This window comes from Schistocerca americana, unplaced genomic scaffold, assembly GCF_021461395.2.
Source record: "Schistocerca americana isolate TAMUIC-IGC-003095 unplaced genomic scaffold, iqSchAmer2.1 HiC_scaffold_13, whole genome shotgun sequence".
NCBI lineage: Eukaryota > Metazoa > Arthropoda > Insecta > Orthoptera > Acrididae > Schistocerca > Schistocerca americana.
Genome location: NW_025725371.1, coordinates 210,994 through 233,317, shown reverse-complemented (window position 1 = coordinate 233,317; position 22,324 = coordinate 210,994).

Below are 22,324 nucleotides of genomic sequence, written 5' to 3'. Positions count from 1 at the left end.
CTGGTCTCAAAGGGATTGCTCAAAGCACCGACTGTAAGAAGGGTCTCTATTCTTGTACTTAAGGCGGCATTGTGCCTTTTGAATTTAATTCCGATGCGATTTCTGTGTTTCATCGTCAATGTGAAGATCCAAGGAATACATTGTGCCTGCAGTGGTGAATCGGAAACTAATACTTGTCTCACAGGGAATGCTCAAAGCACCGACTGTAAGAAGAGTCTCTACTCTTGTACTTAAGGCGGCATTGTGTCTTTTGTATTTAATTCCGATGCGATTTCTGTGTTTCAACGTCAATGTGAAGGTCCAAGGAATACATTGAACGTTCAGTGGTGTATCAGAAACTAATTCTGGTCTCACAAGGAATGCTCAAAGCACCGACTGTAAGAAGGGTCTCTATTCTTTTACGTAAGGCGGCATTGCGCCTTTTGTATTTAATTCCGATGCGATTTCTGTGTTTCATCGTCAATGTGAAGGTCCAAGGAATACATTGAACGTTCAGTGGTGTATCGGAAACTAATACTGGTCTCACAGGGAATGCTCAAAACACCGACTGTAAGACGAGTCTCTATTCTTGTACATAAGGTGGCATTGTGCCTTTTGTACTTAATTCTGATGCGATTTCTGTGTTTCATCGTCAATGTGTAGGTCCAAGGAATACATTGAACCTGCAGTGGTGTACCAGAAACTAAAACTGGTCTCACAGGGAATGCTAATATCACCGACTGTAATAAGAGTCTCTATTCTTGTACTTAAGGCGGCATTGCGCCTTTTGTATTTAATTCCGATGCGATTTCTGTGTTTCAACGTCAATGTGAAGGTCCAAGGAATACATTGAACGTTCAGTGGTGTATCGGAAACTAATACTGGTCTCACAGGGAATGCTCAAAACACCGACTGTAAGACAAGTCTCTATTCTTGTACATAAGGTGGCATTGTGCCTTTTCTACTTAATTCTGATGCGATTTCTGTGTTTCATCGTCAATGTGAAGGTCCAAGGAATACATTGAACCTGCAGTGGTGTACCAGAAACTAAAACTGGTCTCACAGGGAATGCTAATATCACCGACTGTAATAAGAGTCTCTATTCTTGTACTTAAGGCGGCATTGCGCCTTTTGTATTTAATTCCGGTGCGATTTCTGTGTTTCATCGTCAATGTGAAGGTCCAAGGAATACATTGAACCTGCAGTGGTGTATCGGAAACTAATACTGGTCTCACAGGGAATGCTCAAAGCACCGACAGTAAGAAGAGTCTCTATTCTTGTACCTCAGTCATCATTGTGCTTTTTGTATTTAACTCCGATGCGATTTCTGTGTTTCATCGTCAATGTGAAGGTCCAAGGAATACATTGAACCTGCAGTGGTGTATCAGAAACTAATACTGGTCTCACAGGGATTGCTCAAAGCACCGACTGTGAGAAGAGTCTCTTTTCTTGTACTTAAGGCGGCATTGCGCCTTTTGTATTTCATTCCGATGCGATTTCTGTGTTTCATCGTCAATGTGAAGGTCCAAGGAATACATTGAACCTGCAGTGGTGTATCGGAAACCAATCTTGGTCTCACAGGGAATGCTCAAAGCACCGACTGTAAGAAGAGTCTCTATTCTTGTACTTAAGGCGGCATTGCGCCTTTTGTATTTAACTCCGATGCGATTTCTGTGTTTCATAGTCAATGTGAAGGTCCAAGGAATACATTGAACCTGCAGTGGTGTATCAGAAACTAATACTGGTCTCACAGGGAATGCTCAAAACACCGACAGTAGGAAGAGTCTGTACTCTTGTACTTAAGGTGGCATAGCGCATTTTGTATTTAATTCCGATGCGATCTCTGTGTTTCATCGTCAATGTGAAGGTCCAAGGAACACATTGAACCAGCAGTGGTGTATCGGAAACTAATACTGGACTCACAGGGAATGCTCAAAGCACCGACTGTAAGAAGAGTCTCTATTCTTGTACTTAAGGCGGCATTGTGCCTTTTGTATTTAATACCGATGCGATTTCTGTGTTTCATAGTAAATGTGAAGTTCCAAGGAATACATTGAACCTGCAGTGGTGTATCAGAAACTAATACTGGTCTCACAGGGAATGCTCAAATCACCGACTGTAATTAGAGTCTCTATTCTTGTACTTAAGGCGGCATTGCGCCTTTTGTATTTAATTCCGATGCGATTTCTGTGTTTCAACGTCAATGTGAAGGTCCAAGGAATACATTGAACCGGCAGTGGTGTATCGGAAACTAATACTGGTCTCACAGGGAATGCTCAAATCACCGACAGTAAGAAGAGTCTCTATTCTTGTACCTCAGTCACCATTGTGCTTTTTGTATTTAACTCCGATGCGATTTCTGTGTTTCATCGTCAATGTGAAGGTCCAAGGAATACATTGAACCTGCAGTGGTGTATCAGAAACTAATACTGGTCTCACAGGGAATGCTCAAAGCACCGACTGTAAGAAGAGTCTCTATTCTTGTACTTAAGGCGGCATTGCGCCTTTTGTATTTCATTCCGATGCGATTTCTGTGTTTCATCGTCAATGTGAAGGTCCAAGGAATACATTGAACCTGCAGTGGTGTATCGGAAACCAATCTTGGTCTCACAGGGAATGCTCAAAGCACCGACTGTAAGAAGAGTCTCTATTCTTGTACTTAAGGCGGCATTGCGCCTTTCGTATTTAACTCCGATGCGATTTCTGTGCTTCATAGTTAATGTGAAGGTCCAAGGAATACATTGAACCTGCAGTGGTGTATCAGAAACTAATACTGGTCTCGCAGGGAATGTTCAAAGCACCGACAGTAGGAAGAGTCTCTACTCTTGTACTTATGGTGGCATAGCGCATTTTGTAATTAATTCCGATGCGATCTCTGTGTTTCATCGTCAATGTGAAGGTCCAAGAAATACATTGAACCTGCAGTGGTGTATCGGAAACTAAAACTGGACTCACAGGGAATGCTCAAAGCACCGACTGTAAGAAGAGTCTCTATTCTTGTACTTAAGGCGGCATTGTGCCTTTTGTATTTAATACCGATGCGATTTCTGTGTTTCATCGTCAATGTGAAGGTCCAAGGAATACATTGAACCTGCAGTGGTGTATCGGAAACTAATACTGGTCTCACAGGGAATGCTCAAAACACCGACTGTAAGAAGATTTTTTATTCTTGTTCTTAAGGCGGCATTGTGCCGTTTGTATTTAATTCCGATGCGATTTCTGTGTTTCATCGTCAATGTGAAGGTCCAAGGAATACACTGAAACTGCAGTGGTGTATCAGAAACTAATACTGGTCTCACAGGGAATGCTCAAAGCACCGACTGTAAGAAGAGTCTCTATTCTTGTACTTAAGGTGGCATTTCGCCTTTTGTATTTAATTCCGATGCGATTTCTGTGTTTCATCGTCAATGAGAAGGTCCAAGGAATACAATGAACCGGCAGTGGTGTATCGGAAACACATACTGGTCTCACAGGGAATGCTCATGGCACCGATTGTAAAAAGAGTCTCTATTCTTGTACTTAAGACAGCATTGTGTCTTTTGTATTTAATTCCGATGCGATTTCTGTGTTTCATCGTCAATGTTAGGGTCCAAGAAATACATTGAACCTGCAGTGGTGTATCACAAACTAATACTGGTCTCACAGGGAATGCTCAAAGCACCGACTGTAAGAAGAGTCTCTATTCTTGTACTTAAGGCGGAATTGTGCCTTTTGTATTTAATTCCGATGCGATTTCTGTGTTTCATCGTCAATGTGAAGGTCCAAGGAATACATTGAACCTTCAGTGGTGTATCGGAAACTAATACTGGTCTCACTGGGAATGCTCAAAACACCGACTGTAAGACGAGTCTCTATTCTAGTACATTAAGAGGCATTGTGCCTTTTGTACTTAATTCCGATGCGATTTCTGAGTTTCATCGTCAATGTGAAGGTCGAAGGAGAGCATTGAACCTGCAGTGGTGTATCGGAAACTAATACAGGTCTCACAGAGAATGCTCAAAGCACCGACTGTAAGAATGGTCCCTAATCTTGTACTTAAGTCGGAATTGTGCCTTTTGAATTTATTTCCGATGCGATTTCTGTGTTTCATCGTCAATGTGAAGGTCCAAGGGATACATTTAACCTGCAGTGGTGTATCGGAAACTAATACTGGTCTCACAGGGATGGCTCAAAGCACCGACTGTAAGAAGGGTCTCTATTCTTGTACTTAAGGCGGCATTGTGCCTTTTGAATTTAATTCCGATGCGATTTCTGTGTTTCATCGTCAATGTGAAGGTCCAAGGAATACATTGTGCCTGCAGTGGTGTATCGGAAACTAATACTTGTCTCACAGGGAAAGTTCAAAGCACCGACTGTAAGAAGAGTCTCTACTCTTGTACTTAAGGCGGCATTGTGCCTTTTGTATTTAATTCCGATGCGATTTCTGTGTTTCATCGTCAATGTGAAGGTCCAAGGAATACATTGAACCTGCAGTGGTGTACCAGAAACTAAAACTGATCTCACAGGGAATGCTCAAAGCACCGACTGTAATAAGAGTCTCTATTCTTGTACTTAAGGCGGCATTGCGCCTTTTGTATTTAATTCCGATGCGATTTCTTTGTTTCAACGTCAATGTGAAGGTCCAAGGGATACATTTAACCTGCAGTGGTGTATCGGAAACTAATACTGGTCTCACAGGGATTGCTCAAAGCACCGACTGTAAGAAGGGTCTCTATTCTTGTACTTAAGGCGGCATTGCGCCTTTTGAATTTAATTCCGATGCGATTTCTGTGTTTCATCGTCAATGTGAAGGTCCAAGGAATACATTGAGCCTGCCGTGGTGTATCGGAAACTAATACTTGTCTCACAGGGACTGCTCAAAGCACCGACTGTAAGAAGAGTCTCTATTCTTGTACTTAAGCCGGCATTGTGCCTTTTGTATTTAATTCCGATGCGATTTCTGTGTTTCATCGTCAATGTGAAGGTCCAAGGAATAGATTGAACCTGCAGTGGTGTATCGGAAACTAATACTGGTCTCACAGCGAATGCTCAAAGCACCGACTGTAAGAAGAGTCTCTATTCTTGTAATTAAGGCGGCATTGCGCCTTTCATATTTAATTCCGATGCGATTTCTGTGTTTCATCGTCAATGTGAAGGTCCAAGGAATACATTGAACCTGCAGTGGTGTATCGGAAACTAATACTGGTCTCACATGAAATGCTCATAGCACCGACTGTAAGAAGAGTCTCTATTCTTGTACTTAAGGTGGCATTGCGCCATTTGTATTTAATTCCGATGCGATTTCTGTGTTTTATCGTCAATGTGAAGGTCCAAGGAATACATTGAACCAGCAATGGTGTGTCAGAAAATAATACTGGACTCACAGGGAATGCTCAATGCACCGACTGTAAGAAGGGTCTCTATTCTTGTACTTAAGGCGGCATTGCGCCTTTTGTATTTCATTCCGATGCGATTTCTGTGTTTCATCGTCAATGTGAAGGTCCAAGGAATACACTGATCCTGCAGTGGTGTATCGGAACCTAATACTGGTCTCACAGGGAATTCTCATGGCACCGACTGTAAAAATAGTCTCTATTCTTGTACTTAAGACAGCATTGTGCCTTTTGTATTTAATTCCGATGCGATTTCTGTGTTTCATCGTCAATGTGAAGGTCCTAGAAATACATTGAACCTGAAGTGGTGTATCAGAAACTAATACTGGTCTCACAGGGAATGCTCAAAGCACCGACTGTAAGAAGAGTCTCTAATCTTGTACTTAAGGCGGCATTGTGCCTTTTGTATTTAATTCCGATGCGATTTCTGTGTTTCATCGTCAATGTGAAGGTCCAAGGAATACATTGAACCTTCGGTGGTGTATCGGAAACTAATACTGGTCTCACAGGGAATGCTCAAAACACCGACTGTAAGACGAGTCTCTATTCTTGTACATAAGGTGGCATTGTGCCTTTGGTACTTAATTCCGATGCGATTTCTGTGTTTCATCGTCAATGTGAAGGTCCAAGGAATACATTGAACCTTCAGTGGTGTATCGGAAACTAATACAGGTCTCACAGGGAATGCTCAAAGCACCGACTGTAAGAATGGTCTCTATTCTTGTACTTAAGGCGGCATTGTGCCTTTTGAATTTAATTCCGATGCGATTTCTGTGTTTCATCGTCAATGTGAAGGTCCAAGGAATACATTGTGCCTGCAATGGTGTATCGGAAACTAATACTTGTCTCACAGGAAATGCTCAAAGCACCGACTGTAAGAAGAGTCTCCATTTCTTGTACTTAAGATGGCATTGGGCTTTTGTATTTAATTCCGATGCGAGTTCTGTGTTTCATCGTCAATGTGAAGGTCCAAGGGATACATTTAACCTGCAGTGGTGAATCGGAAACTAATACCGGCCTCACAGAGAATGCTCAATGTACCGACTGTAAGATAGGCTCTATTCTTGTACTTATGACGGCATTGTGCCTTTTGTAATTAATTCCGATGCGATTTCTGTGTTTCATCGTTAATGTGAAGGTCCAAGGAATACATTGAACCTGCAGTGGTGTACCAGACACTAAAACTGGTCTCACAGAGAACGCTTAAAGCACCGACAGTAAGTAGAGTCTTTATTCTTGTACTTAAGGCGGGATTGTGCCTTTTGTATTTAACTGCGATGCGATTTCTGTGTTTCATAGTCAATGTGAAGGTCCAAGGAATACATTGAACCTGCAGTGGTGTATCGGAAACTAATACTGGTCTCACAGGGAATGCTCAAAGCACCGACAGTAAGAAGTGTCTTTATTCTTGTACTTAAGGCGGCATTGTGCCTTTTGTATTTAACTCCGATGCGATTTCTGTGTTTCATAGTGAATGTGAAGGTCCAAGGAATACATCGAATCTGCAGTGGTGTATCGGAAACTAATACTGGTCTCACAGGGAATTCTCAAAGCACCGACTGTAAGAAGGGTCTCTATTCTTGTACGTAAGGCGGCATTGCGCATTTTGTATTTAATTCCGATGCGATTTCTGTGTCTCATCGTCAATGTGTAGGTCCAAGGAATACATTGAACCTGCAGTGGTGTATCGGAAAGTAATACCGGTCTCACAGGGAATGCTCAAAGCACCGACTGTAAGATAGGCTCTATTCTTGTACTTATGACGGCATTGTGCCTTTTGTAATTAATTCCGATGCGATTTCTGTGATTCACCGTCAATGTGAAGGTCCAAGGAATACATTGAACCTGCAGTGGTGTACCAGACACTAATACTGGTCTCACAGGGAATGCTCAAAGCACCGACAGTAAGAAGAGTCTTTATTCTTGTACTTAAGGCGGCATTGTGCCTTTTGTATTTAACTCCGATGCGATTTCTGTGTTTCATAGTCAATGTGAAGGTCCAAGGAATACATTGAACCTGCAGTGGTGTATCAGAAACTAAAACTGATCTCACAGGGAATGCTCAAAGCACCGACTGTAATAAGAGTCTCTATTCTTGTACTTAAGGTGGCATTGAGCCATTTGTATTTAATTCCGATGCGATTTCTGTGTTTCATCGTCAATGTGAAGGTCCAAGGAATACATTGAACCTTCAGTGGTGTATCGGAAACTAATACAGGTCTCACAGGGAATGCTCAAACCACCGACTGTAAGAATGGTCTCTATTCTTGTACTTAAGGCGGCATTGTGCCTTTTGAATTTAATTCCGTAGCGAATTCTGTGTTTCATCGTCAATGTGAAGGTCCAAGGGATACATTTAACCTGCAGTGGTGTATCGGAAACTAATACTGGTCTCACAGGGATTGCTCAAAGCACCGACTGTAAGAAGGGTCTCTATTCTTGTACTTAAGGCGGCATTGTGCCTTTTGAATTTAATTCCGATCCGATTTCTGTGTTTCTTCGTCAATGTGAAGGTCCAAGGAATACATTGTGCCTGCAATGGTGTCTCGGAAACTAATACTTGTCTCACAGGAAATGCTCAAAGCACCGACTGTAAGAAGAGTCTCCATTTCTTGTACTTAAGATGGCATTGGCCTTTTGTATTTAATTCCGATGCGATTTCTGTGTTTCATCGTCAATGTGAAGGTCCAAGGGATACATTTAACCTGCAGTGGTGTATCGGAAACTGATACCGGTCTCGCAGGGAATGCTCAATGCACCGACTGTAAGATAGGCTCTATTCTTGTACTTATGACGGCATTGTGCCTTTTGTAATTAATTCCGATGCGATTTCTGTGTTTCATCGTCAATGTGAAGGTCCTAGAAATACATTGAACCTGCAGTGGTGTATCAGAAACTAATACTGGTCTCACAGGGAATGCTCAAAGCACCGACTGTAAGAAGAGTCTCTATTCTTGTACTTAAGGCGGCATTGTGCCTTTTGTATTTAACTGCGATGCGATTTCTGTGTTTCATAGTCAATGTGAAGGTGCAAGGAATACATTGAACCTGCAGTGGTGTATCGGAAACTAATACTGGTCTCACAGGGAATGCTCAAAGCACCGACAGTAAGAAGTGTCTTTATTCTTGTACATAAGGCGGCATTGTGCCTTTTGTATTTAACTCTGATGCGATTTCTGTGTTTCATAGTGAATGTGAAGGTCCAAGGAATACATCGAATCTGCAGTGGTGTATCAGAAACTAATACTGGTCTCACAGGGAATGCTCAAAGCACCGACTGTAAGAAGGGTCTCTATTCTTGTACGTAAGGCGGCATTGCGCATTTTGTATTTAATTCCGATGCGATTTCTGTGTTTCAACGTCAATGTGAAGGTGTAAGGAATACATTGAACCTGCAGTGGTGCATCGGAAACTAATACTGGTCTCACAGGGAATGCTCAAAGCACCGACAGTAAGAAGAGTCTCTATTCTTGTACCTCAGGCACCATTGTGCCTTTTGTATTTAACTCCGATGCGATTTCTGTGTTTTATCGTCAATGTGAAGGTCCAAGGAATACACTGATCCTGCATTGGTGTATCGGAAACTAAAACTGGTCTCACAGGGAATTCTCATGGCACCGACTGTAAAAAGAGTCTCTATTCTTGTACTTAAGACAGCATTGTGCCTTTTGTATTTAATTCCGATGCCATTTCTGTGTTTCATCGTCAATGTGAAGGTCCAAGGGATACATTGAACCTGCAGTGGTGTATCAGAAACTAATACTGGTCTCACAGGGAATGCTCAAAGCACCGACTGTAAGAAGAGTCTCTGTTCTTGTACTTAAGGCGGCATTGTGCCTTTTGTATTTAATTCCGATGCGATTTCTGTGTTTCATCGTCAATGTGAAGGTCCAAGGAATACATTGAACCTTCAGTGGTGTATCGGAAACTAATACTGGTCTCACAGGGAATGCTCAAAACACCGACTGTAAGACGAGTCTCTATTCTTGAACATAAGGTGGCATTGTGCCTTTTGTACTTAATTCCGATGCGATTTCTGTGTTTCATCGTCAATGTGAAGGTCCAAGGAATACATTAAACCTTCAGTGGTGTATCGGAAACTAATACAGGACTCACAGGGAATGCTCAAAGCACCGACTGTAAGAATGGTCTCTATTCTTGGACTTAAGGCGGCATTGTGCCTTTTGAATTTAATTCCGATGCGAATTCTGTTTTTCATCGTCAATGTGAAGGTCCAAGGGATACATTTAACCTGCAGTGGTGTATCGGAAACTAATACTGGTCTCACAGGGATTGCTCAAAGCACCGACTGTAAGAAGGGTCTCTATTCTTGTACTTAAGGCGGCATTGTGCCTTTTGAATTTAATTTCGATGCGATTTCTGTGTTTCATCGTCAATGTGAAGGTCCTAGGAATACATTGTGCCTGCAATGGTGTATCGGAAACTAATACTTGTCTCACAGGAAATGCTCAAAGCACCGACTGTAAGAAGAGTCTCTATTCTTGTACTTAAGATTTCATTGTCCTTTTGTATTTAATTCCGATGCGATTTCTGTGTTTCATCGTCAATGTGAAGGTCCAAGGAATACATTGAACCTTCAGTGGTGTATCGGAAACTAATACAGGTCTCACAGGGAATGCTCAAAGCACCGACTGTAAGAATGGTCTCTATTCTTGTACTTAAGGCGGCATTGTGCCTTTTGAATTTAATTCCGTAGCGAATTCTGTGTTTCATCGTCAATGTGAAGGTCCAAGGGATACATTTAACCTGCAGTGGTGTATCGGAAACTAATACTGGTCTCACAGGGATTGCTCAAAGCACCGACTGTAAGAAGGGTCTCTATTCTTGTACTTAAGGCGGCATTGTGCCTTTTGAATTTAATTCCGATCCGGTTTCTGTGTTTCATCGTCAATGTGAAGGTCCAAGGAATACATTGTGCCTGCAATGGTGTCTCGGAAACTAATACTTGTCTCACAGGAAATGCTCAAAGCACCGACTGTAAGAAGAGTCTCCATTTCTTGTACTTAAGATGGCATTGGCCTTTTGTATTTAATTCTGATGCGATTTCTGTGTTTCATCGTCAATGTGAAGGTCCAAGGGATACATTTAACCTGCAGTGGTGTATCGGAAACTAATACCGGTCTCGCAGGGAATGCTCAATGCACCGACTGTAAGATAGGCTCTATTCTTGTACTTATGACGGCATTGTGCCTTTTGTAATTAATTCCGATGCGATTTCTGTGTTTCATCGTCAATGTGAAGGTCCTAGAAATACATTGAACCTGCAGTGGTGTATCAGAAACTAATACTGGTCTCACAGGGAATGCTCAAAGCACCGACTGTAAGAAGAGTCTCTATTCTTGTACTTAAGGCGGCATTGTGCCTTTTGTATTTAACTGCGATGCGATTTCTGTGTTTCATAGTCAATGTGAAGGTGCAAGGAATACATTGAACCTGCAGTGGTGTATCGGAAACTAATACTGGTCTCACAGGGAATGCTCAAAGCACCGACAGTAAGAAGTGTCTTTATTCTTGTACATAAGGCGGCATTGTGCCTTTTGTATTTAACTCTGATGCGATTTCTGTGTTTCATAGTGAATGTGAAGGTCCAAGGAATACATCGAATCTGCAGTGGTGTATCAGAAACTAATACTGGTCTCACAGGGAATGCTCAAAGCACCGACTGTAAGAAGGGTCTCTATTCTTGTACGTAAGGCGGCATTGCGCATTTTGTATTTAATTCCGATGCGATTTCTGTGTTTCAACGTCAATGTGAAGGTGTAAGGAATACATTGAACCTGCAGTGGTGCATCGGAAACTAATACTGGTCTCACAGGGAATGCTCAAAGCACCGACAGTAAGAAGAGTCTCTATTCTTGTACCTCAGGCACCATTGTGCCTTTTGTATTTAACTCCGATGCGATTTCTGTGTTTTATCGTCAATGTGAAGGTCCAAGGAATACACTGATCCTGCATTGGTGTATCGGAAACTAAAACTGGTCTCACAGGGAATTCTCATGGCACCGACTGTAAAAAGAGTCTCTATTCTTGTACTTAAGACAGCATTGTGCCTTTTGTATTTAATTCCGATGCCATTTCTGTGTTTCATCGTCAATGTGAAGGTCCAAGGGATACATTGAACCTGCAGTGGTGTATCAGAAACTAATACTGGTCTCACAGGGAATGCTCAAAGCACCGACTGTAAGAAGAGTCTCTGTTCTTGTACTTAAGGCGGCATTGTGCCTTTTGTATTTAATTCCGATGCGATTTCTGTGTTTCATCGTCAATGTGAAGGTCCAAGGAATACATTGAACCTTCAGTGGTGTATCGGAAACTAATACTGGTCTCACAGGGAATGCTCAAAACACCGACTGTAAGACGAGTCTCTATTCTTGAACATAAGGTGGCATTGTGCCTTTTGTACATAATTCCGATGCGATTTCTGTGTTTCATCGTCAATGTGAAGGTCCAAGGAATACATTAAACCTTCAGTGGTGTATCGGAAACTAATACAGGACTCACAGGGAATGCTCAAAGCACCGACTGTAAGAATGGTCTCTATTCTTGGACTTAAGGCGGCATTGTGCCTTTTGAATTTAATTCCGATGCGAATTCTGTTTTTCATCGTCAATGTGAAGGTCCAAGGGATACATTTAACCTGCAGTGGTGTATCGGAAACTAATACTGGTCTCACAGGGATTGCTCAAAGCACCGACTGTAAGAAGGGTCTCTATTCTTGTACTTAAGGCGGCATTGTGCCTTTTGAATTTAATTTCGATGCGATTTCTGTGTTTCATCGTCAATGTGAAGGTCCTAGGAATACATTGTGCCTGCAATGGTGTATCGGAAACTAATACTTGTCTCACAGGAAATGCTCAAAGCACCGACTGTAAGAAGAGTCTCTATTCTTGTACTTAAGATTTCATTGTCCTTTTGTATTTAATTCCGATGCGATTTCTGTGTTTCATCGTCAATGTGAAGGTCCAAGGAATACATTGAACCTGCAGTGGTGTATCGGAAACTAATACTGGTCTCACAGGGAATGCTCATAGCACCGACTGTAAGAAGAGTCTCTACTCTTGTACTTAAGATGGCATTGGCCTTTTGTATTTAATTCCGATGCGATTTCTGTGTTTCATCGTCAATGTGAAGGTCCAAGGGATACATTTAACCTGCAGTGGTGTATCGGAAACTAATACCGGTCTCACAGGGAATGCTCAAAGCACCGACTGTAAGATAGGCTCTATTCTTGTACTTATGACGGCATTGTGCCTTTTGTAATTAATTCCGATGCGATTTCTGTGTTTCATCGTCAATGTGAAGGTCCAAGGCATACATTGAACCTGCAGTGGTGTATCAGACACTAAAACTGGTCTCACAGAGAATGCTCAAAGCACCGACAGTAAGAAGAGTCTTTATTCTTGTACTTAAGGCGGGATTGTGCCTTTTGTATTTAACTGCGATGCGATTTCTGTGTTTCATAGTCAATGTGAAGGTCCAAGGAATACATTGAACCTGCAGTGGTGTATCGGAAACTAATACTGGTCTAACAGAGAATGCTCAAAGCACCGACAGTAAGAAGTGTCTTTATTCTTGTACTTAAGGCGGCATTGTTCCTTTTGTATTTAACTCCGATGCGATTTCTGTGTTTCATAGTGAATGTGAAGGACCAAGGAATACATTGAACCTGCAGTGGTGTATCAGAAACTAATACTGGTCTCACAGGGAATGCTCAAACACCGACAGTAGGAAGAGTCTCTATTCTTGTACTTAAGCTGGCATTGCGCCTTTTGTAATTAATTCCGATGCGATTTCTGTGTTTCATCGTCAATGTGAAGGTCCAAGGAATACATTGATCCTGCAGTGGTGTATCGGAAACTAATACTGGCCTCACAGGGAATGCTCATGGCACCGACTGTAAAAATAGTCTCTATTCTTGTACTTAAGACAGCATTGTGCCTTTTGTATTTAATTCCGATGCGATTTCTGTGTTTCATCGTCAATGTTAAGGTCCAAGAAATACATTGAACCTGCAGTGGTGTATCACAAACTAATACTGGTCTCACAGGGAATGCTCAAAGCACCGACTGTAAGAAGAGTCTCTATTCTTGTACTTAAGGCGGCATTGTGCCTTTTGTATTTGTTTCCGATGCGATTTCTGCGTTTCATCGTCAATGTGAAGTTCGAAGGAGAACATTGAACCTGCAGTGGTGTATCGGAAACTAATACAGGTCTCACAGAGAATGCTCAAAGCACCGACGGTAAGAATGGTCCCTATTCTTGCACTTAAGGCGGCATTGTGCCTTTTGAATTTATTTCCGATGCGATTTCTGTATTTCATCGTCAATGTGAAGGTCCAAGGGATACATTTAACCTGCAGTGGTGTATCGGAAACTAATACTGGTCTCACAGGGAATGCTCAAAACACCGACTGTTAGACGAGTCTCTATTCTTGTACATAAGGTGGCATTGTGCCTTTTGTACTTAATTCCGATGCGATTTCTGTGTTTCATCGTCAATGTGAAGGTCCAAGGAATACATTGAACCTTCAGTGGTGTATCGGAAACTAATACAGGTCTTACAGGGAATGCTCAAAGCGCCGACTGTAAGAATGGTATCTATTCTTGTACTTAAGGCGGAATTGTGCCTTTTGAATTTAATTCCTATGCGAATTCTGTGTTTCATCGTCAATGTGAAGGTCCAAGGGATACATTTAACCTGCAGTGGTGTATCGGAAGCTAATACTGGTCTCACAGGGATTGCTCAAAGCACCGACTGTAAGAAGGGTCTCTATTCCTGTACTTAAGGCGGCATTGTGCCCTTTGAATTTAATTCCGATGCGATTTCTGTGTTTCATCGTCAATGTGAATGTCCAAGGAATACATTGAACCTGCAGTGTTGTATCGGAAACTAATACTGGTCTCACAGGGAAGCTCAAAGCACCGACAGTAGGAAGAGTCTCTATTCTTGTACTTAAGCTGGCATTGCGTCTTTTGTAATTAATTCCGATGCGATTTCTGTGTTTCATCGTCAATGTGAAGGTCCAAGGAATACATTGAACCTGCAGTGGTGTATTGGACGCTAATACTGGTCTTACAGGGAATGCTCAAAGCACCGACTGTAAGAAGAGTCTCTATTCTTGTACTTAAGGCGGCATTGTGCCTTTTGTAATTAATACCGATGCGATTTCTGTGTTTCATCGTCAATGTCAAGGTCCAAGGAATACATTGAACCTGCAGTGGTGTATCGGAAACTAATAATGGTCTCACAGGGAATGCTCAAAGCACCGACTGTAAGAAGAGTCTCTATTCTTGTACTTAAGGCGGCATTGTGCCTTTTGTATTAAACTCCGATGCGATTTCTGTGTTTCATCGTCAATGTGCAGGTCCAACGAATACATTGATCCTGCAGTGCTGTATCGGAAACTAATACTGGTCTCACAGGGAATGCTCATGGCACCGACTGTAAAAAGAGTCTCTATTCTTGTACTTAAGACAGCATTGTGCCTTTTGTATTTAATTCCGATGCGATTTCTGTGTTTCATCGTCAATGTGAAGGTCCTAGAAATACATTGAACCTGCAGTGGTGTATCAGAAACTAATACTGGTCTCACAGGGAATGCTCAAAGCACCGACTGTAAGAAGATTCTCTATTCTTGTACTTAAGGCGGCATTGTGCCTTTTGTATTTAATTCCGATGCGATTTCTGTGTTTCATCGTCAATGTGAAGGTCCAAGGAATACATTGAACATTCAGTGGTGTATCGGAAACTAATACTGGTCTCACAGGGAATGCTCAAAACACTGACTGTAAGACGAGTCTCTATTCTTGTACATATGGTGCCATTGTGCCTTTTGTACTTAATTCCGATGCGATTTCTGTGTTTCATCGTCAATGTGAAGGTCCAAGGAATACATTGAACCTTCAGTGGTGTATCGGAAACTAATACAGGTATCACAGAGAATGCTCAAAGCACCGACTGTAAAAATGGTCTCTATTCTTGTACTTAAGGCGGCATTGTGCCTTTTGAATTTAATTCCGATGCGATTTCTGTGTTTCATCGTCAATGTGAAGGTCCAAGGGATACATTTAACCTGCAGTGGTGTATCGGAAACTAATACTGGTCTCACAGGGATTGCTCAAAGCACCGACTGTAAGAAGGGTCTCTATTCCTGTACTTCTGGCGGCATTGTTTCTTTTGAATTTAATTCCGATGCGATTTCTGTGTTTCATCATCAATGTGAAGGTCCAAGGAATACATTGTGCCTGCAATGGTGTATCGGAAACTAATACTTGTCTCACAGGAAATGCTCAAAGCACCGACTGTAAGGAGAGTCTCTATTCTTGTACTTAAGGCGGCATTGCGCCTTTCGTATTTAATTCCGATGCGATTTCTGTGTTTCATCGTCAATGCGAATGTCCAAGGAATACATTGAACCTGCAGTGTTGTATCGGAAATTAATACTGGTCTCACAGGGAATGCTCATAGCACCGACTGTTAGAAGAGTCTCTATTCTTGTACTTAAGATGGCATTGGCCTTTTGTATTTAATTCCGATGCGATTTCTGTGTTTCATCGTCAATGTGAAGGTCCAAGGGATACATTTAACCTGCAGTGGTGTATCGGAAACTAATACCGGTCTCACAGGGAATGCTCAAAGCACCGACTGTTAGATAGGCTCTATTCTTGTACTTATGACGGCATTGTGCCTTTTGTAATTAATTCCGATGCGATTTCTGTGTTTCATCGTCAATGTGAAGGTCCAAGGAATACATTGAACCTGCAGTGGTGTACCAGACACTAAAACTGGTCTCACAGAGAATGCTCACAGCACCGACAGTAAGAAGAGTCTTTATTCTTGTACTTAAGGCGGGATTGTGCCTTTTGTATTAAACTCCGATGCGATTTCTGTGTTTCATAGTGAATGTGAAGGTCCAAGGAATACATTGAACCTGCAGTGGTGTATCAGAAACAAATAATGGTCTCACAGGGAATGCTCAAAGCACCGACTGTAAGAGGAGTCTCAATTCTTGTACTTAAGACGGCATAGTGTCTTTTGAATTTAATTCCGATGCGATTTCTGTGTTTCATCGTCAATGTGAAGGTCCAAGGAATACATTGAACCTGCAGTGGTGTATCGGAAATTAATACTGGTCTCACAGGGAATGCTCAAAGCAACGACTGTAAGAAGATTTTCTATTCTTGTACTTAAGGCGGCATTGTGCCATTTGTACTTAATTCCGATGCGATTTCTGTGTTTCATCGTCAATGAGGAGGTCCAAGGAATACAATGAACCGGCAGTGGTGTATCGGAAACTAATACTGGTCTTACAGGGAATGCTCAAAGCACCGACAGTAAGAAGAGTCTCTATTCTTGTACTTAAGGCGGCGTTGTGCCTTTTGTATTAAACTCCGATGCGATTTCTGTGTTTCATCGTCAATGTGCAGTTCCAAGGAATACATTGAAACTGCAGTGGTGTATCAGAAACTAATACTGGTCTCACAGGGAATGCTCAAAGCACCGACTGTAAGAAGAGTCTCTCTTCTTGTACTTAAGGCGGCATTGCGCCTTTTGTATTTAATTCCGATGCGATTTCTGTGTTTCATCGTCATTGTGAAGGTCGAAGGAATACATTGAACGTTCAGTGGTGTATCGGAAACTAATACTGGTCTCACAGGGAATGCTCAAAACACCGACTGTAAGACGAGTTCCTATTCTTGTACATAAGGTGGCATTGTGCCTTTTGTACTTAATTCAGATGCTATTTCTGTGTTTCATCGTCAATGTCAAGGTCCAAGGAATACACTGATCCTTCAGTGGTGTATCGGAAACTAATACAGGTCTCGAAGGGAATGCTCAAAGCACCGACTGTATGAGTGGTCTCTATTCTTGTACTTAATGCGGCATTGTGCCTTTTGAATTTAATTCCGATGCGATTTCTGTGTATCATCGTCAATGTGAAGGTCCAAGGGTACATTTAACCTGCAGTGGTGTATCGGAAACTAATACTGGTCTCACAGGGATTGCTCAAAGCACCGACTGTAAGAAGGGTCTCTATTCTTGTACATAAGGCGGCATTGTGCCTTTTGAATTTAATTCCGATACGATTTCTGTGTTTCATCGTCGATGTGAAGGTCCAAGGAATACATTGTGCCTGCCGTGGTGTATCGGAAATTAATACTTGTCTCACAGGGAATGCTCAAAGCACCGACTGTAAGAAGAGTCTCTATTCTTGTACTTAAGCCGGCATTGTGCCTTTTGTATTTAATTCCGATGCGATTTCTGTGTTTCATCGTCAATGTGAAGGTCCAAGGAATACATTGAACCAGCAGTGGTGTATCAGAAACTAATACTGTACTCACAGGGAATGCTCAAAGCACCGACTGTAAGAAGGGTCTCTATTCTTGTACTTATGACGGCATTGTGCCTTTTGTATTTAATTCCGATGCGATTTCTGTGTTTCATCGTCAATGTGAAGGTCCAAGGAATACATTGATCCTGCAGTGGTGTATCGGAAACTAATACTGGTCTCACAGGGAATGCTCAAAGCACCGACAGTAAGAAGAGTCTCTATTCTTGTACCTCAGGCACCATTGTGCCTTTTGTATTTAACTCCGATGCGATTACTGTATTTCATCGTCAATGTGAAGGTCCAAGGAATACATTGATCCTGCAGTGGTGTATCGGAAACTAATACTGGTCTCACAGGGAATTCTCATGGCACCGACTGTAAAAAGATTCTCTATTCTTGTACTTAAGACAGCATTGTGCCTTTTGTATTTAATTCCGATGCGATTTCTGTGTTTCATCGTCAATGTGAACGTCCTACAAATACATTGAACCTGCAGTGGTGTATCAGAAACTAATACTGGTCTCACAGGGAATGCTCAAAGCACCGACTGTGAGAAGAGTCTCTATTCTTGTACTTAAGGCGGCATTGTGCCTTTTGTATTTATTTCCGATGCGATTTCTGTGTTTCATCGTCAATGTGAAGGTCCAAGGAATACATTGAACCTTCAGTGGTGTATCGGAAACTAATACTGGTCTCACAGGGAATGCTCAAAACACCGACTGTAACACGAGTCTCTATTCTTGTACATAAGGTGGCATTGTGCCTTTTGTACTTAATTCCGATGCGATTTCTGTGCTTCATCGTCAATGTGAAGGTCCAAGGAATACATTGAACCTTCAGTGGTGTATCGGAAACTAATACAGGTCTCACAGGGAATGCTCAAAGCACCGACTGTAAGAATGGTCTCTATTCTTGTACTTAAGGTGGCTTTTTCCTTTTGAATTTAATTCCGATGCGATTTCTGTGTTTCATCGTCAATGTGAAGGTCCAAGGAATACATTGTGCCTGCAATGGTGTATCGGAAACTAATACTTGTCTCACAGGAAATGTTCAAAGCACCGACTGTAAGAAGAGTCTCTATTCTTGTACTTACGGCGGCATTGCGCCTTTCGTATTTAATTCCGATGCGATTTCTGTGTTTCATCGTCAGTGTGAATGTCCAAGGAGTACATTGAACCTGCAGTGGTGTATCGGAAACTAATACTGGTCTCACAGGGAATGCTCATAGCACCGACTGTAAGAAGAGTCTCTATTCTTGTACTTAAGATGGCATTGGCCTTTTGTATTTAATTCCGATGCGATTTCTGTGTTTCATCGTCAATGTGAAGGTCCAAGGGATACATTTAACCTGCAGTGGTGTATCGGTAACTAATACCGGTCTCACAGGAAATGCTCAAAGCACCGACTGTAAGATAGGCTCTATTCTTGTACTTATGACGGCATTGTTCCTTTTGTAATTAATTCCGAGGCGATTTATGTGTTTCATCGTCAATGTGATGGTCCAAGGAATACATTGAAACTGCAGTGGTGTATCAGAAACTAATACTGGTCTCACAGGGAATGCTCAGAGCACCGACTGTAAGAAGAGTCTCTATTCTTGTACTTAAGGGGGCATTTCGCCTTTTGTATTTAATTCCGATGCGATTTCTGTGTTTCATCGTCAATGAGGAGGTCCAAGGAATACAATGAACCGGCAGTGGTGTATCGGAAACTAATACTGGTCTCACAGGGAATGCTCAAAGCACCGACAGTAAGAAGAGTCTCTATTCTTGTACTTAAGGCGGCGTTGTGCCTTTTGTATTAAACTCCGATACGATTTCTGTGTTTCATCGTCAATGTGCAGGTCCAAGGAATACATTGATCCTGCAGTGCTGTATCGGTAACTAATACTGGTCTCACAGGGAATGCTCATGGCACCGACTGTAAAAAGAGTCTCTATTCTTGTACTTAAGACAGCATTGTGCCTTTTGTATTTAATTCCGATGCGATTTCTGTGTTTCATCGTCAATGTGAAGGTCCAAGAAATACATTGAACTTGCAGTGGTGTATCAGAAACTAATACTGGTCTCACAGGGAAAGCTCAAAGCACCCACTGTAAGAAGAGTCTCTCTTCTTGTACTTAAGGCGGCATTGCGCCTTTTGTATTTAATTCCGATGCGATTTCTGTGTTTCATCGTCAATGTGAAGGTCCAAGGAATACATTGAACGCTCAGTGGTGTATCGGAAACTAATACTGGTCTCACAGGGAATGCTCAAAACACCGACTGTAAGACGAGTCCCTATTCTTGTACATAAGGTGGCATTGTGCCTTTTGTACTTAATTCCGATGCTATTTCTGTGTTTCATCGTCAAAGTCAAGGTCCAAGGAATACACTGATCCTTCAGTGGTGTATCGGAAACTAATACAGGTCACGAAGGGAATGCTCAAAGCACCGACTGTATGAATGGTCTCTATTCTTGTACTTAATGCGGCATTGTGCCTTTTGAATTTTATTCCGATGCGATTTCTGTGTTTCATCGTCAATGTGAAGGTCCAAGGGTACATTTAACCTGCAGTGGTGTATCGGAAACTAATACTGGTCTCACAGGGGTTGCTCAAAGCACCGACTGTAAGAAGGGTCTCTATTCTTGTACATAAGGCGGCATTGTGCCTTTTGAATTTAATTCCGATACGATTTCTGTGTTTCATCGTCGATGTGAAGGTCCAAGGAATACATTGTGCCTGCCGTGGTGTATCGGAAATTAATACTTGTCTCACAGGGAATGCTCAAAGCACCGACTGTAAGAAGAGTCTCTATTCTTGTACTTAAGCCGACATTGTGCCTTTTGTATTTAATTCCGATGCGATTTCTGTGTTTCATTGTCAATGTGAAGGTCCAAGGAATACATTGAACCTGCAGTGGTGTATCGGAAACTAATACTGGTCTCACAGGAAATGCTCATAGCACCGACTGTAAGAAGAGTCTCTATTCTTGTACTTAAGACGGCATTGTGCCTTTTGTATTTAATTCCGATGCGATTTTTGTGTTTTATCGTCAATGTGAAGGTCCAAGGAATACATTGAACCAGCAGTGGTGTATCAGAAACTAATACTGTACTCACAGGGAATGCTCAAAGCACCGACTGAAAGAAGGGTCTCTATTCTTGTACTTATGACGGCATTGTGCCTTTTGTATTTAACTCCGATGCGATTTCTGTGTTTCATAGTGAATGGGAAGGTCCAAGGAATACATTGAACCTGCAGTGGTGTATCGGCAACTAATACTGGTCTCACAGGGAATGCTCAAATCACCGATTGTAAGACGAGTTTCTATTCTTGTACATAAGGTGGCATTGTGCCTTTTGTACTTAATTCCGATGCGATTTCTGTGTTTCATCGTCAATGTGGAGGTCCAAGGAATACATTGATCCTGCAGTGGTGTATCGGAAACTAATACTGGTCTCACAGGGAATGCTCAAAGCACCGACTGTGAGAAGAGTCTCTATTCTTGTACTTAAGGCGGCATTGTGCCTTTTGTATTTATTTCCGATGCGATTTCTGTGTTTCATCGTCAATGTGAAGGTCCAAGGAATACATTGAACCTTCAGTGGTGTATCGGAAACTAATACTGGTCTAACAGGGAATGCTCAAAACACCGACTGTAACACGAGTCTCTATTCTTGTACATAAGGTGGCATTGTGCCTTTTCTACTTAATTCCGATGCGATTTCTGTGTTTCATCGTCAATGTGAAGGTCCAAGGAATACATTGAACCTTCAGTGGTGAATCGGAAACTAATACAGGTCTCACAGGGAATGCTCAAAGCACCGATTGTAAGAATGGTCTCTATTCTTGTACTTAAGGCGGCTTCTTCCTTTTGAATTTAATTCCGATGCGATTTCTGTGTTTCATCGTCAATGTGAAGGTCCAAGGAATACATTGTGCCTGCAATGGTGTATCGGAAACTAATACATGTCTCACAGGAAATGTTCAAAGCACCGACTGTAAGAAGAGTCTCTATTCTTGTACTTACGGCGGCATTGCGCCTTTCGTATTTAATTCCGATGCGATTTCTGTGTTTCATCGTCAGTGTGAATGTCCAAGGAGTACATTGAACCTGCAGTGGTGTATCGGAAACTAATACTGGTCTCACAGGGAATGCTCATAGCACCGACTGTAAGAAGAGTCTCTATTCTTGTACTTAAGATGGCATTGGCCTTTTGTATTTAATTCCGATGCGATTTCTGTGTTTCATCGTCAATGTGAAGGTCCAAGGGATACATTTAACCTGCAGTGGTGTATCGGTAACTAATACCGGTCTCACAGGAAATGCTCAAAGCACCGACTGTAAGATAGGTTCTATTCTTGTACTTATGACGGCATTGTTCCTTTTGTAATTAATTCCGATGCGATTTCTGTGTTTCATCGTCAATGTGAAGGTCCAAGGAATACATTGAACCTGCAGTGGAGTACCAGACACTAAAACTCGCCTCACAGAGAATGCTCAAAGCACCGACAGTAAGAAGAGTCTTTATTCTTGTACTTAAGGCGGGATTGTGCCTTTTGTATTTAATTCCGATGCGATTTCTGTGTTTCATCGTCAATGTGAAGGTCCAAGGGATACATTTAACCTGCAGTGGT